Source organism: Macaca nemestrina, chromosome 18, assembly GCF_043159975.1.
Source record: "Macaca nemestrina isolate mMacNem1 chromosome 18, mMacNem.hap1, whole genome shotgun sequence".
NCBI lineage: Eukaryota > Metazoa > Chordata > Mammalia > Primates > Cercopithecidae > Macaca > Macaca nemestrina.
Window position 1 is genome coordinate 71872362 of NC_092142.1, and position 15282 is coordinate 71887643.

The 15282-nt window shown below is 41.4% G+C and overlaps 1 protein-coding gene across 10 annotated transcripts in view; it reads left to right on the plus strand.

The window, feature by feature from the left end:
- LOC105491307 (zinc finger protein 19) overlaps positions 1 to 15282 on the plus strand; it is a 94057-nt gene that overhangs the window by 55707 nt on the left and 23068 nt on the right. For 4 of the 10 annotated variants that reach the window (XM_071084890.1, XM_071084896.1, XM_071084892.1 and 1 more), the window contains one exon: positions 5998 to 6116. The exons of 4 other annotated variants lie outside the window; for them this stretch is intronic. The gene's annotated coding sequence lies outside the window, so the exon portion shown is untranslated. Of the gene's footprint in view, positions 1 to 5997; positions 6117 to 14776; positions 14883 to 15282 lie in introns of all 10 variants that reach the window. 2 more of the 10 variants (XM_071084889.1, XM_011757578.3) reach the window with 2 other exon arrangements.

The following is a 15282-nucleotide window of genomic DNA, read 5'->3' on the forward strand; positions in this document are numbered from 1 at the left end:
TTATTTGTTGGTGTTTAATTTAATCAGTGATTTCTTCAGGTTTTGCTTTTATTGTTTTCTCCGTATTTTCCTGTGCTGATGCATTTGGAGAAAGCAGGTAAATGCAGGTTCTATTCCCAGCCAGGTCACCTATTTGCTGTGTGATCTTTGGCAAGTCTCACCATGGGTCTCCATGACCCATACCTGTTGCACAAAGGTGAGACTTGCCTTTGAGGGACATTTGAGAGGGAAACAGAAGATCCAGGCAGCAAAGTCATTCAGAAAGGCAAAAGTGCTATTCAAAACCTAAGTAGTACTGCTAACTCTTCTTCATGCTGAGGACTAAACTCTGATTTTTAAATCTTGCCCAAATTCCTATCTAAGAGTTCTGAGAATCATGCTCTACAAACCATAAATTCTCATCAGATGGGTTTTATTTAACTTTATATATCATGACTTACTTTCCAATCTGATTGTGGCATAACATTATGTGACAAAGAAGAAAGTCAAAATATTTTACCCCAAAACTCGTTTCTTTGCCATGTTTTGAAATGGTCCTGCAAAGCTGTCCTTTGTGGGGGAAAATGTGCATCTAAAGAATCTCTATTAACATAGTTAGATCTTTTTCTTCCAGATCCTCCCAATCTTGAAGAGATTAAGTAAGAGTCTAGCACCTTTTAAAGGTCTGAATAGGAAACAATTTGTCATCTATTGTCTCTAAGGGCAGCCACTATAAGACTTCAAAAGAACCTTGGTCTCCACAATCTTTTATCTTAACCTGAACATTTTCTTTCTATTGATCCCAGGTCTTTAGACAAACTCAACCAATTGTCGATCAGAAAATGTTAAAATATACCTTTAGCCTGGAAGCTTCCCACCTCTCAACCCGCTTTGAGTTGTCCTGCCTTTCTGAACCAAACCAATGTATTTCTTTTTTTTTTTTTTTTTTTTTTTTTTTTTTTTTTTTTTTGAGACGGAGTCTCGCTCTGTCGCCCGGGCTGGAGTGCAGTGGCCGGATCTCAGCTCACCGCAAGCTCCGCCTCCCGGGTTTACGCCATTCTCCTGCCTCAGCCTCCCGAGTAGCTGGGACTACAGGCGCCCGCCATCTCGCCCGGCTAGTTTTTTGTATTTTTTAGTAGAGACGGGGTTTCACCGTGTTCGCCAGGATGGTCTCGATCTTCTGACCTCGTGATCCACCCGTCTCGGCCTCCCAAAGTGCTGGGATTACAGGCTTGAGCCACCGCGCCCGGCCCAAACCAATGTATTTCTTAAATGTATTTGATTGATGTCTCATGCCTCCCTAAAATATATAAAACCAAGCTGCACCCCGATCACCTTGGGCACATGTTCTCAGGACCTCCTGAGGGCTGTGTCATGGGCCGCGGTCACTCATATTTGGCTCAGAATAAATCTCTTCAAATATTTTACAGAGTTTTGACTCTTTGTGTTGACAAAGCTTAATTCTCGAAATACCTTGAGAAAAAAACAGGAAACTAGATATTGATTCCAATTTCAGATTAGCACAGTAAGACATTAAGGAGTGTTCTCCAAGTTTCAAAGCAAGTCAGTAACGGTTGAGACTGCTGTTATCTGCCTTTTTCCAGTCTTTTGAGGAAATATTCTCAAAGCAAGGGGTCAGCAGTCAGGGGTCTTCAAAGTGGGAAGAGCAGAGTGGAAAGTTCTAAGGGACTCCAGTTTTAGATCCTCAGCTTCATGTGTGGTCTTCTGGGAATGGCCCTGGTTGCTTGTGCAGATGCTCCTTTCCCAAGTGCCTCCTGTAATCTGTTCTCTTGCTTTGCAAAAGGAGTGCATACCCTTACCCTGCCCTGAATTGCCCCTGGGAGGCAACAACTCTGGGGCACCAAACAAAGGGACACTTTCAAATATGGACTTCTGAAAAGGCTCCTTTAATAATCAAAGGGGAAGGGGGGAAAACTTGCCTACCATTTACCTTCCATTGTCTTGTACATTTTCCTATTGGGAGGAATTGGCCTGCAAGTGGATATTCTGAATTGAATATTGTGGAGTAGGAATAGTGGAATAGAAGTTATTTCACCTCTTCTGAGAGAGGTTCCAAGATGGCCGAATAGGAACAGTTCCAGTCTACAGCTCCCAGCTTGAGCAATGCAGAAGATAGGTGATTTCTGCATTTCCAACTTAGGTACTGGGTTCATCTCACTGGGGCTAGTCAGATCGTGGGTGCAGCCCACAGAGTGTAAGCCGAAGCAGGGCAGGGCATCTCTTCACCCCAGAAGTGCAAGGGGTTGGGGAGTTCCCTTTCCTAGCCAAGGGAAGCCATGACAGACGGTACCTGGAAAATCAGGACACTCCCACCCTAATACTGCACTTTTCCAACAATCTTAGCAAATGGCATACCAGGAGATTATATCCCATGCCTGGCTCAGAGGGTCCCATGCCCACGGAGCCTTGTTCACTGCTAGCACGGCAGTCTGAGATCAAACTGCAAGGTGGCAGTGAGGCTGGGGGAGGGGTGTCCACCATTGCTGAGGCTTGAGTAGGTAAACAAAGTGGCTGGGAAGCTCGAACTGGGGGAGCTCACTGCAGCTCAAGGAGGCCTGCCTGCCTCTGTAGACTCCACCTCTAGGGGCAGGGCATAGCTGAACAAAAGGCAGCAGAAACTTCTGCAGACTTAAATGTCCTTGTCTGACAGCTTTGAAGAGAGTAGTGGTTCTCCCAGCATGGAGTTTGAGATCTGAAATGGACAGACTGCCTCCTCAAGTGGGTCCCTGACCCCTGACTAGCCTAACTGGGAGACACCTCCCAGTAGGGGCCAACTAAAACCTCATACAGCTGGATGCCTCTCTGAGACGAAGCTTCCAGAGGAAGGATCAGGCAGCAACATTTGCTGTTCTGCAATATTTGCTGTTCTGCAACCTCCCTCCACTGGTGATACCCAGGCAAACAGGGTCTGGAATGGACCTCCAGCAAACTCCAACATACCTGCAGCTGAGGGTCCTGACTGTTAGAAGGGAAACTAACAAATAGAAAGGACATCCACACCAAAACCCCATCTGTATGTCACCATGATCAAAGACCAAAGGTAGATAAAACCACAAAGATGGGAAGAAACCAGAGCAGAAAAGCTGAAAATTCTAAAAATCAGAGCGCCTTTTCTCCTCCAAAGGAACGCAGCTTCTTGCTAGCAACAGAACAAAGCTGGATGGAAAATGACTTTGACGAGTTGAGGGAAGGCTTCAGACAATCAGTAATAACAAACTTCTCCGAGCTAAAGGAGGATGTTTGGACCCACCGCAAAGAAGCTAAAAACCTTGAAAAGAGGTTAGACGAATGGCTAACTAGAATAAACAGCATAGAGAAGGCCTTAAATGACCTGATGCAGCTGAAAACCATGGCATGAGAACTACGTGACTCATGTACAAGCTTCAGTAGCTGATTTGATCAAGTGGAAGAAAGAGTATCAGTGACTGAAGATCAACTGAATGAAATGAAGTGAGAAGAAAAGTTTAGAGAAAAAAATAGTAAAAAGAAACAAACAAAGCTTCCAAGAAATATGGGACTCTGTGAAAAGACCAAATCTGTGTGTGTTTGGTGTACCTGAAAGTGATGGGGAGAATGGAACCAAGTTGGAAAATACTCTTCAGGATATTATTCAGGAGAACTTCCCCAACCTAGCAAGGCAGCCCAACATTCAAATTCAGGAAATACAGAGAACACCACAAAGATACTCCTTGAGAAGAGCAACTCCAAGACACATAATTGTCAGATTCACCAAAGTTGAAATGAAGGAAAAAATATTAAGGGTAGCCAGAGAGAAAGGTCGGGTTACCCACAAAGGGAAGCCCATCAGACTAACAGTGGATCTCTCAGCAGAAACTCTACAAGCCAGAAGAGAGTGGGGGCCAATATTCAACATTCTTAAAGAAAAGAATTTTCAACACAGAATTTCATATCCAGCCAAACTAAGCCTCATAAGTGAAGGAGAAATAAAATCCTTTACAGACAAGAAAATGCTGAGAGATTTTTGTCACCACCAGGCCTGCCTTACAAGAGCTCCTGAAGGAAGCAGTAAACATGGAAAGGAACAACTGGTACCAGCCACTGCAAAAACATGCCAAATTGTAAAGACCATCAATGCTAGGAAGAAACTAATGAGCAAAGTAACCAGCTAACATCATAATGACAGGATCAAATTCGCACATAACAATATTAAACTTAAATGTAAATGGGCTAAATGCTCCAATTAAAAGACTCAGACTGGCAAATTGGATAGAGTCAGGACCCATCAGTGTGCTGTATTCAGGAGACCCATCTCACGTGCAGAGACACACATAGGCTCAAAATAAAGGGATGGAGGAAGATCTACCAAGCAAATGGAAAACAAAAAAAAGCAGGGGTTGCAATCCTAGTCTCTGATGAAACAGACTTTAAACCAACAAAGGTCAAAAGAGACAAAGAAGGCCATTACATAATGGTAAAGGGATCAATTCAACAAGAAGAGCTAATTATCCTAAATATATATGCACCTAACACAGGAGCACCCAGATTCATAAAGCAAGTCCTTAGAGACCTACAAAGAGACTTAGACTCCTGTACAGTAATAATGGGAGACTCTTAACATCCCACTGTCAACATTAGACAGATCAATGAGACAGAAAGTTAACAAGGATATCCAGGAATTGAACTCAGCTCTGCACCAAGTGGACCTAATAGAACTCTCCACCCCAAATCAACAGAATATACATTCTTCTCAGCACCACATCACACTTATTCTAAAATTGACCACATAGTTGGAAGTAAAGCACTCCTCAGCAAATGTAAAAGAATGGAAATTATAACAAACTGTCTCTCAGACCACAGTGCAATCAAACTAGAACTCAGGATTAAGAAACTCACTCTTCGTGGCAATAAGATACCAGATTATAAACAGGACCTAATGCTGTGCCAGGCAAGGGTTAAGTTATGCACTCCTACACTTAAAAAATCAACTATGTTCTAACTGACACAAGGTTTTTCTTTTTCTCTGGCAGTTAAGCACTGGCCTCAAGATAAGCAATGTTAAAATAATCTGCAGCTCATCTACCACCAGGCACCAACTTACTGAGTCCACCTATTCCACAAGCCATAACTACAGCTTTGATTGGACAAGAGGCTGATTTTAGTAACTTTCTCCAGCTAAGAGATCACAGACCATGGACTGGTTCTGGCTGGTTTACAGAGGTTGTGCACTTGAGGGCCTTTAGGTCCCAGCTTCACCTTTTTATGTAACTGTAATAAATTTAAATGTTAAGTCTCCACCCCAAGGTGAACATGGGTCATAAGTTACATGCATGTTTGTTCAGTATGCATGCATTAGGATCACCTTCATGAATATCCATAGTTCCTCCAGTAACCTGTCGAATATATGTAATTGGCCAACCCACTCAGCTCAAATTCCTGCCTTACTCCTCCCTCCCTCAAAATGCCTGCTTCTGGGCTTTGACAAAGGCTACATTCCCCAGCCTGTTAGGATGCAGGCTGTAACCCTTTATAAGAAATAAAGTCTCCTTTCCAAATTTGGAGATCTTATGATTTTTCAGTTAATACAGGAAAGATTAAAATAATGTAGCTCTTGCTGGATGCAGTGGCTCACACCTGTAATCCCAGCACTAATCAGTCAGTCTTATGATCTCGATCTTAATATTAATGCTGGTCAGTTGTGAATAAACTACAAAAGGGAGGGGATATAATGGGGCATGTCTGACCTCTTGTCCCATCATGGCAGGGAACTCAGTTTTTAAGATTTCTCTGGGGTCCCCTTGGACAAGAGAGGGTCTGTTCAGTGGTTGGGGAGTGATATAGTTTGGATGTTTGTCCCCTCCAAATCTCATGTCAAAATGTGATTCCTAATGTTGAAGGATGGGGCCTGGGGGAGGTGTTCGGGTCATAGGGGCTGATCCCTCATGAGTGGTTTGGTGCTGTCCTTTCCATAGTGAGTGAGTTCTCATGAGATCTGGTTGTTTAAGAGTGTGGCACCTCCCCTCTCTCTCTTGCTTCCAGTCTCACCATGTGATATACCTGCTCCTGCTTCATCTTTCACCATGATCATAAACTTCCTGAGGCCTCACCAGAAGTTGAGCAGATGCCAGCACCATGCTTCCTGTACAGCCTGCAGCACTGTGAGCTAATTAAACCTCTTATTATTTATAAATTACCCAGTCTTAGGCATTCCTTTATAGCAACACAAGAATGGCCTAATACAGGGGGCTTAGAATTTTTTTTAGTTTAAATTCCTCCTACTTTTATTTTTTATTTTTATTTTTTTGAGACAAGGTCTCACTCTGTTGTTCAGGCTAGAGTGCAGTGGCGTGATTTCAGCTTACTGCAGCCTTGACCTTCTGAGCTCCAGTGATCCTCCCACCTCAGCCCCCCAAGTAGCTGGGACTAGAGGTGCACGTCAGCTCATCTGTAAGCTCTTCTTTTAGTAATGTATCTTACAAGATGTGTTCCATAATTTATTTCTCAGTAATTTTAATAGTATTCCTCAATAATGCCTATTAACACTTTGCTATAGTTCGTTTTCCCTCCAAATCTCATGTTGAAATTTGATCCCCAGTGTTGGAGGTGGGATCTAATAAGAGGTGTTTGGGTCTCGAGGGCAGATCTCTCACGAATAGCTTAGTGCCATCCTCAGAGAAACGACTGAGTTCTCAACCTCTGGATTTCTGTAAGAGCTGGTTGTTAAAAAGAGTCTGGTATTTCCCTCTCTTTTCTCTTGCTTCCTTTCTTGTCATGTGATCTCTGCACATGCCAGCTTTCTTTTGCTTTCTGCCATGACTGGAAGCAGCCTGAAGCCCTCACCAGATGCAGATGCTGGCATCCTGCTTCTTGTCCAGCCTGCAGAACTGTGAGCCAAACAAACCTCTTTTCTTTGTCAATTACCTGGCCTCAGGTATTCCTTTAGAGCAACACAAACAGACTAAGACACACATTTATTTGAATTTTAAAAGTCAGTGCCGGGCGCAGTGGCTCATGCCTGTAATCCCAGGACTTTGGGAGGCCAAGGTGGGCGGATCACCTGAGGTCGGGAGTTCGCAACCAGCCTGACCAACATGGAGAAACCCCATTTCTACTAAAGCTACAAAATTAGCCGGGCGTGGTGGCGCATGCCTGTAATCCCAGCTACTCAGGAGGCTGAGGCAGGAGGAGGCGAGGTTGTGGCGAGCTGAGATCATGCCATTGCACTCCAGCCTGGGCAACTAGAGTGAAACTCCATCTCAAAAAAAAAAAAAAATTTCAGAGAGAAATTAACTCTGATTATTTTATTGGTTTGAAAATGAGGATCAGAGTGTCCAATTAGGTTATATGCTGGGTATTTTTCATAGGTGAAATGAAATAGATTTCCAAGGCTTTTTAACAAGAATGTATTTAAAATATGGGATGAGATAAAAATATTTTTATTGAAAAAATATTAAATTGGTGATGGTGGTTTGATATAAATATTTTGATTTTCCAAGATTTTTTGAGGATTATCAGGTTAAACAAGATCTATCTTAAGTGAAAGAATAATAGCAGGCTGATGCACTGTAATCTTAGTGCTTTGGGAGACTGAGGTGGGAAGATTGCTTGAGGCTAGGAGCTCAAGGCGAGCATGGACAACATAGTAAGACCCCCATCTCTACAAAAATAAAAATAAAACAATTTAATGGGGCGTGTTGGTGCATGCCTGTAGTCCTGGCTACTTGGGAGGCTGAGGCAGGAGAATCACTTGAGCTCAGGAGTTCAAGGCTACAGTGAGCTGTGATTACACCACTGCCCTGCGCTACAGCCTGGGTGATACACAAGACCTTGTCTCAAAAAAAAAAAAAAGAATAACTGGTATAATTAACTATAATTACCTGTCTCAAAATTAATAATTAATAAGTCTAATTAATAAAATAATTCTCAAAATTAATAATATAATAATGATAATTTCTGAAGTTGAGTATACTAGTTTCTAAAAATTAAGAAAATGGTGACTCTAACAACTAGGGAACAAATTCTTTTGCAGGTTTCCATTTACTGACTTTCATGAAAATTGAAGGAGGATCTCTATTTCATAATGATGGATCCAGGTCATATCATTGATAGCTGCTGAAACCATTAGATGAAAAGCTAATAACACTGAACCCACTGCACACACCACCTGGGAAGGATTCTTGCCAAAGTATAAAATCTGAATCTGACCAAGCCTTGAGATCTAAAGATCAATTTTCAGGAAATTCAGGGGCCAGAAGAGCATGTTAAACAGTAAGCCAAGGAGATGCAAAGAGACTTAAGAGAAATATCAGCCAAATGCAATTTGTGGGCCCTGTTAGAGTCTTGAGTTAAAAAACCAACACTAAAAAAGAAAAGAAAAGAAAAGAAAGAGAAGAAAAACCAACATTAAAATCTAAACCAAACCAAAACAAAAATATGTGTGAGACAATTAGGGGAAATTTGCACGTTGGATGGATATTGAATGACTTGCATTTCTTAGGTGTACTGGTTTATAGTTATGTTTTCAAAACATCCTTATTTTTAAGAGATATACATAAAGTATTTACAGATGAAGTAAAGGTATGTAACCTGGGATTTGCTTCAAAACAGTTCAGCAGTGATGAAGTGGCGTGTGGTGGAGAGGAGATGGGAAAGGTAGAGATGAAACAAGATTGGCCATGGGTTGATGATAACATTGTTGACTCTAGTGATGGGCACATAGGGATTCTTTTTATTATTCCACATTTGTGTAGACTTGAGCTTGTCAATATAAAAATTAAAGAATAAATAAAAACAAGCCTAAAAAACAAATTAATGCATTGAAAGAATACCTAATCTAGCCATGAGCTGATAGATCACTAAAGATACATTTTTGAGGAGGGGTGTGGTGGCTCAGGCCCATAATCCCAGTGCTTTGGTAGGTGGAGGTGGGAGAGTCACTTGAGGCTAGGAGTTGGAGACCAACCTGGGTGAGACCCCTGTTTCTACAAAAAAACTTTTAAAAATTAGCCAGGTGTGGTGGTGTGTGCCTGTAGTCCCAGCTACTTGGGAGGCTGAGATGGGAGAATCGCTTGAGCCCAGGAGTCTGAGGTTACAGTGAGCACCACGGCACTCCAGCCTGGGTGACAGAAGGAGAGACTCTGTCTTAAAAAAAAGAGATAATTTTTTTAATGATTAACAACTGTGTGATTTGGGACATAAAACTCAAAAGGATTGAGTGACTGACACTGACATCTCAAAACTCTCCATTTCCATCTTCTTGTTTGTGTAGACACTGCTTATATTTCTAGAAACAAAATTTAAAAATAGAGTTTATGCTGAACTCTCATTCTAGCGTAATATTTATCCACAAATGTGTAAACAAACAGAAAAAAAGCCCCACCCAACCCATTAAAACATCTGAATTTTAACAAATTTTTTATTTTTGTGTTTAATAATTATTTATGTTATTTATCTAATACCGATAATAATAACCAATCCAGAATAAGTTTCCACTATTTGAAGACTCTGGTGTCAGTAGAGTTTTTAAAGGTTTCTAATTTAAATTATATAGATATTTTATATATGATAAGATAATTGGGAGAAGACTTTCAAACCTAAAAAATTATACAAGGTTGAAAGTTTGTGGAGTGGTGTAATGGAAACATAATTTCAAGGAGGAAAAGGAATGATATAAAATGACAGTTAAAGAAAAGATTGTTCATATACTTTTTAAAATAGGCAATCAAGTCTGAAATTAATAGTGCATTAAGATTGTGTGGCTATATTTAAAAGAATGATGCAACAGTTTTATTTTAAATTAAATCCTTTGCAACTATTTATACTTACGTTTGAAAATATTAAATATTAGCTAAAAACACATGGGGGATCTGGGTTTATTTTCTTTTATGGATTTTTAAAATTGACTAAAATTCATATAACAAAATTAACCATTAACTATTTCAAAGATTACAATTCAGTGACATTTAGTACATCCACAATGTTGTACAACCATGATCTCTTATTTCTGAGACATTTTCATCACCTCAAAAGGAAACTCTGTACCCCTGAAGCAGTTACTCTCCATTCTGTCACACCTCCTGCACCCCGCAACTGCTTGTTTGTTTTCTGTCTTTATAGATTTATTTGTTCTGAACGTTTTGTATAGGTGAAATCATGCAGCATGTGGCCCTTTCTGTCTGGCTTCTTTTGCTTAGCATGTTTCAGTACTTCATTCCTTCTTATGACTGAATAATATTCAATTGTATGAATACACCACATTGTATTTGCTCATCAGTTGATGGACATTTGGGCTGTTTCCATCTTTTCGCTATTGAGACTGGTGCTGCTGCAACAAACATTCCTCTACAAGGTGTTTGTTTGAATACCTGTTTTCAGTTCTTTTGGGTACAGAGTATTCCCCCTTTCTGCTATTTCAGTTATTCTTGGTCATCCATGGCCTGAAAATATTAAACAGAAAATTTCAGAAGTAAACAATTTCTAGGTTTTCAATTGCATGTCACTCTGAGTGGTGTGATGCAGCCTCTCCCTGTCCCCCTCTGTCCTGCCTGGGACATGAGTCACATCTTTGTTCAGCGTATCCACACTGTCGATGCTACCCATCTGTAAGTTACTTGGTAGCTGTTTTAGATATCAGATCAACTTCATCACATTGCAGAGCTTGTATTCAAGTAACCCTTATTTAATGGGCCCAAAAGGCAAGAGTAGTGATGCTGGCATATTATTATTGTTCTATTTTATCATTGTTGTTAATCTCTTACTGTGCCTAATTTATAATTAAACCTTATTATAGGTATGTATGTATAGGAAAAAAACATGGTGTACTATGCACGATTTGGTACTATGCACGATTCCACGTATTCACTGCGGGTCTTAGAACCTGTCTCCTGAGGATAAGGGGGGACTACTATTTACTTAGCAGTGGAATTGCTGGTAATTTTATGCTTAACTTTTTGAGGAACCACCAAACTTTCCCACAGCGATTGCACTGTTTTACGTTTCCACCAGTGATGCACAAGGGTTCCAATTTCCCCACATTCTCCACAACTCTTGTTATTTTCCATTTTAATTATGGCTGACCTAGTGGGTGTGAAATAGTATTTCTCTCTTTTTTTTTTTTTTTTCTGAGACAGAGACTTGCTCTGTTGCCAGGCTGGAGTGCAGTGGTGCGATCTTGGCTCACTGTAAACTCCACTCCCCAGTTCAAGCGATTCCCTTGCCTCAGCCTCTGGGCAGCTGGGATTACAGGTGCCCACCACCACGCCCAGCTATTTTTTTTTTCTTCTATTTTTAGTAGAGATGGGGTTTCATCATGTTGTCTAGACTGGTCTTGAACTCCTGACCTCAGGGAAGCCACCCACCTTGGCCTCCCAAAGTGCTGGGATTACAGGCGTGAGTCACCGCGCCCAGCCTCTGTTTTGGTTTTGATTTGCATTTCCCTAATGACTAATGACATTGAGCATCTTTTCATGTGTTTGATGGCCATGACTACCTAAACTAAATTTTTAATGAAACTGTTTTAATTGGTATGAAAGCAAAAAAAGGTTGCAGACCATGGCTTATAAGTGAGAACATGCGGCATTTGGTTTTCTGTTCCTGTGTTAATCTGCTTAGGATAATGGCCTCCAGCTCTATCCATGTTGCTGCAAAAGACATGATCTCATTCCTTTTTATGGCTGTGTAGTATTCCATGGTATAGATGAACCACATTTTCTTTATCCTGTACAATGAAATTTGAATGCCAAAGTGAGTCCCTTGCACACAGTGAATGTTTCCCATACTGGTTTGCTGGTTTGTCATGACAACCAGAAGGGACCTTCTATCCTTGCAGATATTCTTTAGTGAGAGTTCACTGGGAAAGACACTTCTATGTCAGGCTGGAGGAAAGTGAGGGAACCAGGAAGCATGTGGGCAAATGGATTTGTGGCTGGCCAAAGAGTTGTGAAAGTAAGAAAGGAGAGTCTCCAGACTCTAGGAAAGCAGGGAACACCGTGAGTGGCAATCTCCCCAGGTGCATTGCTAGATTACTGGATAGCATCCTACTCCTATATCCCTACGTGCTCCCTAACACGGAATCTGGTGTATAGTAGGTACAGGTGTCTGTTGAATCATGTTGGTCACTGTTGATCTCTGTCCCATGATGGCTCTGTCGACTCCCCCTTGTCTCCTTGATAGGAATTAAGAAGTAGACATCTTGGGTGCTGCTCCTACTCTGCCCTCATCCCTGCCCATCTCAGTCTGACATCCTCCATGTTTCCCCATGAGTTCCTATCAGTGTGTCCCTTGGATCACTAGTTTTAGTTCTAAATAGCCCCGATACTTTTGATCATTATTTCTAGAAATCCTCTTCTTCCTTGTCATTTCTATTATGTTTGTGCTACCTATAGGCATGGCTGTGTTTGGGATCCTAGAATCACACCCAGTCCTCTGTGGTAAAGAAAAAATTGTGAGATTATGGCTTTTTTTTTTTTTTTTTTTTTTTTTTGCTGATAGACCTTTACCACAGATGTTTTGTAGATTTATCTAGGGTTATTCACTGCCTCTAAGGCTCCTCTGCAGAGGGTATAAGCCTGCTTGATAGCGTTTTGAGAGCCAGGTGGGAGAATGGGGCTGGGGTAGTGGAAAGGCCTTGTGATGTTTGTCTGTTCAGCATGCACACTTTTAATCATCTCCTTGTTTTAAATCCACTGTCTCCATCTGGCCCTCTGCTGGTTTTTTCCCCAGAGAGTAAAGCTCCTGTATTGCACGGTTTGGGAGGAGAGGTCTCTGGCCTTTGTAGGTGGAAATGAGATCGGCAGGTCCAGTTGATCCTTATACATCTGTCACATGGCTCGCCTCTGCCTTGTGAAGTCTCTGATGCCCGATCCCTGAGCCTTTCCACTGGGTGAATCAGCTTGCTTCCTGGTTATCACCCAAACTGTGTGAACATCTCTCATCTGCATTTGTCTCCTTTCTCACTCTCTTGTCCTTGTGACTCTGCATCCTTTTCGTCCTTTAAGTGTCATGTTATGGGGCTCAGGAAATGCCCGTGTTCATTCCACTCATATCTAATATGCAACTATTCCTTAAAATCAAGTCTATGCAATGTAATATTCTTCAGTTGTTATAGGAATAACATATATCTACATGTCTGGACATGCTAAGTGGGTAATATAGAGCGTTAAGTGAAAAAAGCAAGTTGTAGGTTGGCTTGTATAATATGACACTATTTGCATTTCAAATTTTAAATATTATCTATAAATACACATGTATATACATATAGTGTGTATATATATACATATATAGAGAGTAACATATATTTTCCTAGCATTATCTGAGATAATATAAATAAATGTCAAAGTACATGTGGAGAGCTAGTGGAATATTTTCATGTAGCCAAAATATTTAAATATTTCATGTAGCCTGGACTGGGCCAGGCGTGGTGGCTCATGCCTGTAATCCCAGCACTTTGGGAGGCTGAGGTGGGAGGATCACTTAAGGCCAGGAGTTTGGGACTAGCCTGGGCAATACGGTGAAACCCTGGCTCTACAAAAAAATTAAAAAATTAGCCAGGTAAGGTGGCATGCACCTGTAGTCCCAGCTACTTGCAAGGCTGAGACAGAGGACTGCTTTAGCCCAGCACGTCAAGGCTGCAGTCAGCGGTATTGGTGCCACTGCATTCTCCAGCCTGGTCAATAGAGTCTCTCTCTCTCTCTCTATATATATATATATATGAGACTGATTTAAAAGGCTAGCCATTCTGGTGAATGTAAAAGTAACTCTGAGGGTCATGCAGCCTGGGAGCATCATTCACATTGTGTTCTATATGCCTGGTTCCCCCTAGAGTTTCACAACTGCAGTGGCCCTTCCTGGGAGGTCCCCAGTGGGAGAAGCTGTCATTCTGTGAAACGTTAGGGAGTGTTCATTTGCAAAGGAGTTGCTTCTTCCACATGTAATTCCAAGTCACCTCTGCCCCAGGATGTGTGTGTTTCACTGTGGTTAATGATCCTCTTGAGCTATGCCAGGGAGGCCAACTCACAAGGTGAATAATGACAGCTAGACTTCTATTTACAGAGATGCCAATTCTAGCACGTTGTGGGAAACCTAGATTTTCTCATGAAAGCAACTAGCTCTTCCTTCCTCCAACCACCCTCACCTCCCAAACAAACAACTCCCATATCAAACAAGAAGAAATGGAAAATTTTCAGTTCAAGCTCAATGGCACGAGGTTGAGAGGAATTTAGCCACATAATTGAATGTTCTCTAGGAACAGGTCTCTAGCAGTGGTTCTCAAGCTTTACTGCATAGTATAATCACCTGGGGAGGTTTCAAAAATCCCATGCCCAGGCCGAATGCATGTGGAGAGTTGTATCTTTGGACAGGGTTTCTCCACGTTGGCACTATAGACATTTGGGAACAGATAATTCTTTGCTATAGGAGCTCTCCTGTGCACTGTGGGTTGTTGAACTGCACCCTTGGGCTCTACCCACTAGATGCTAGTAGCACACTTACCTAGTTGTACTGACCAAAAGACATATCCATGTATTTCTAGTAGTGGGGCAAATCACCTAGTTGAGAATAACTATTTTGTGGGGTGGGTCCCAGGCACTATATTTTTTTTAAAAACTTCCTAGGTGATCCCAATATGCAGGCAAGTTTGAGAACCAGTGCTCTGATGGATTTTTCCCTTCAGAAGCGTAGCCTGGTGGTAAGTCCCAGACATTTTGGAGTACGTTTTTATAAACTGTGATATAATATTGATTCAGTAAGAACGGATATATTCTGAGCCAGATGAGTGGATCCACTCATCCTATCTAGTAGACATCTGTTTCTTTCCATCAAGGGCAGTATGGAAAACAAACAGGCTGTGAACAACTTGATGAGCCAGATGAAGGGTGTCATGAGCCAGATGAGCTTATAGAAGACAGAGAACCTTTACAGCGAACAAGGTATGCAAACTAATGAAAGGTCTAAGCAACACTAGAAAACCACAGGGGGTACGTTATTGGTGACAAGATAATGTCTATCACTGACTGGAGGTCCTTTGTGGATCAAAGTCTTCTGCTAGAGAATCTATTTACATGTCATCAAATAAGAAGGAATCTAAGCTAATAATAATAGTAGTAGTAATAATAAATAGGGCTGATGTAAAGAACACGCATGTCAATACTTCTGAAACATGCTTTAACCTTAACTGTTGTATATAAGCACTTATGTAATTTGAGTGCTTCTCAGACTCACTGTGGCAGGAATTGTAGATGGGCTCACGCAACCCCCCCCTTTCCATCTTCTTACTACTATGGAAGCAAGAAAGTAAAAAAACTTCCCTTCCAGATTCTTCTGCTGTTA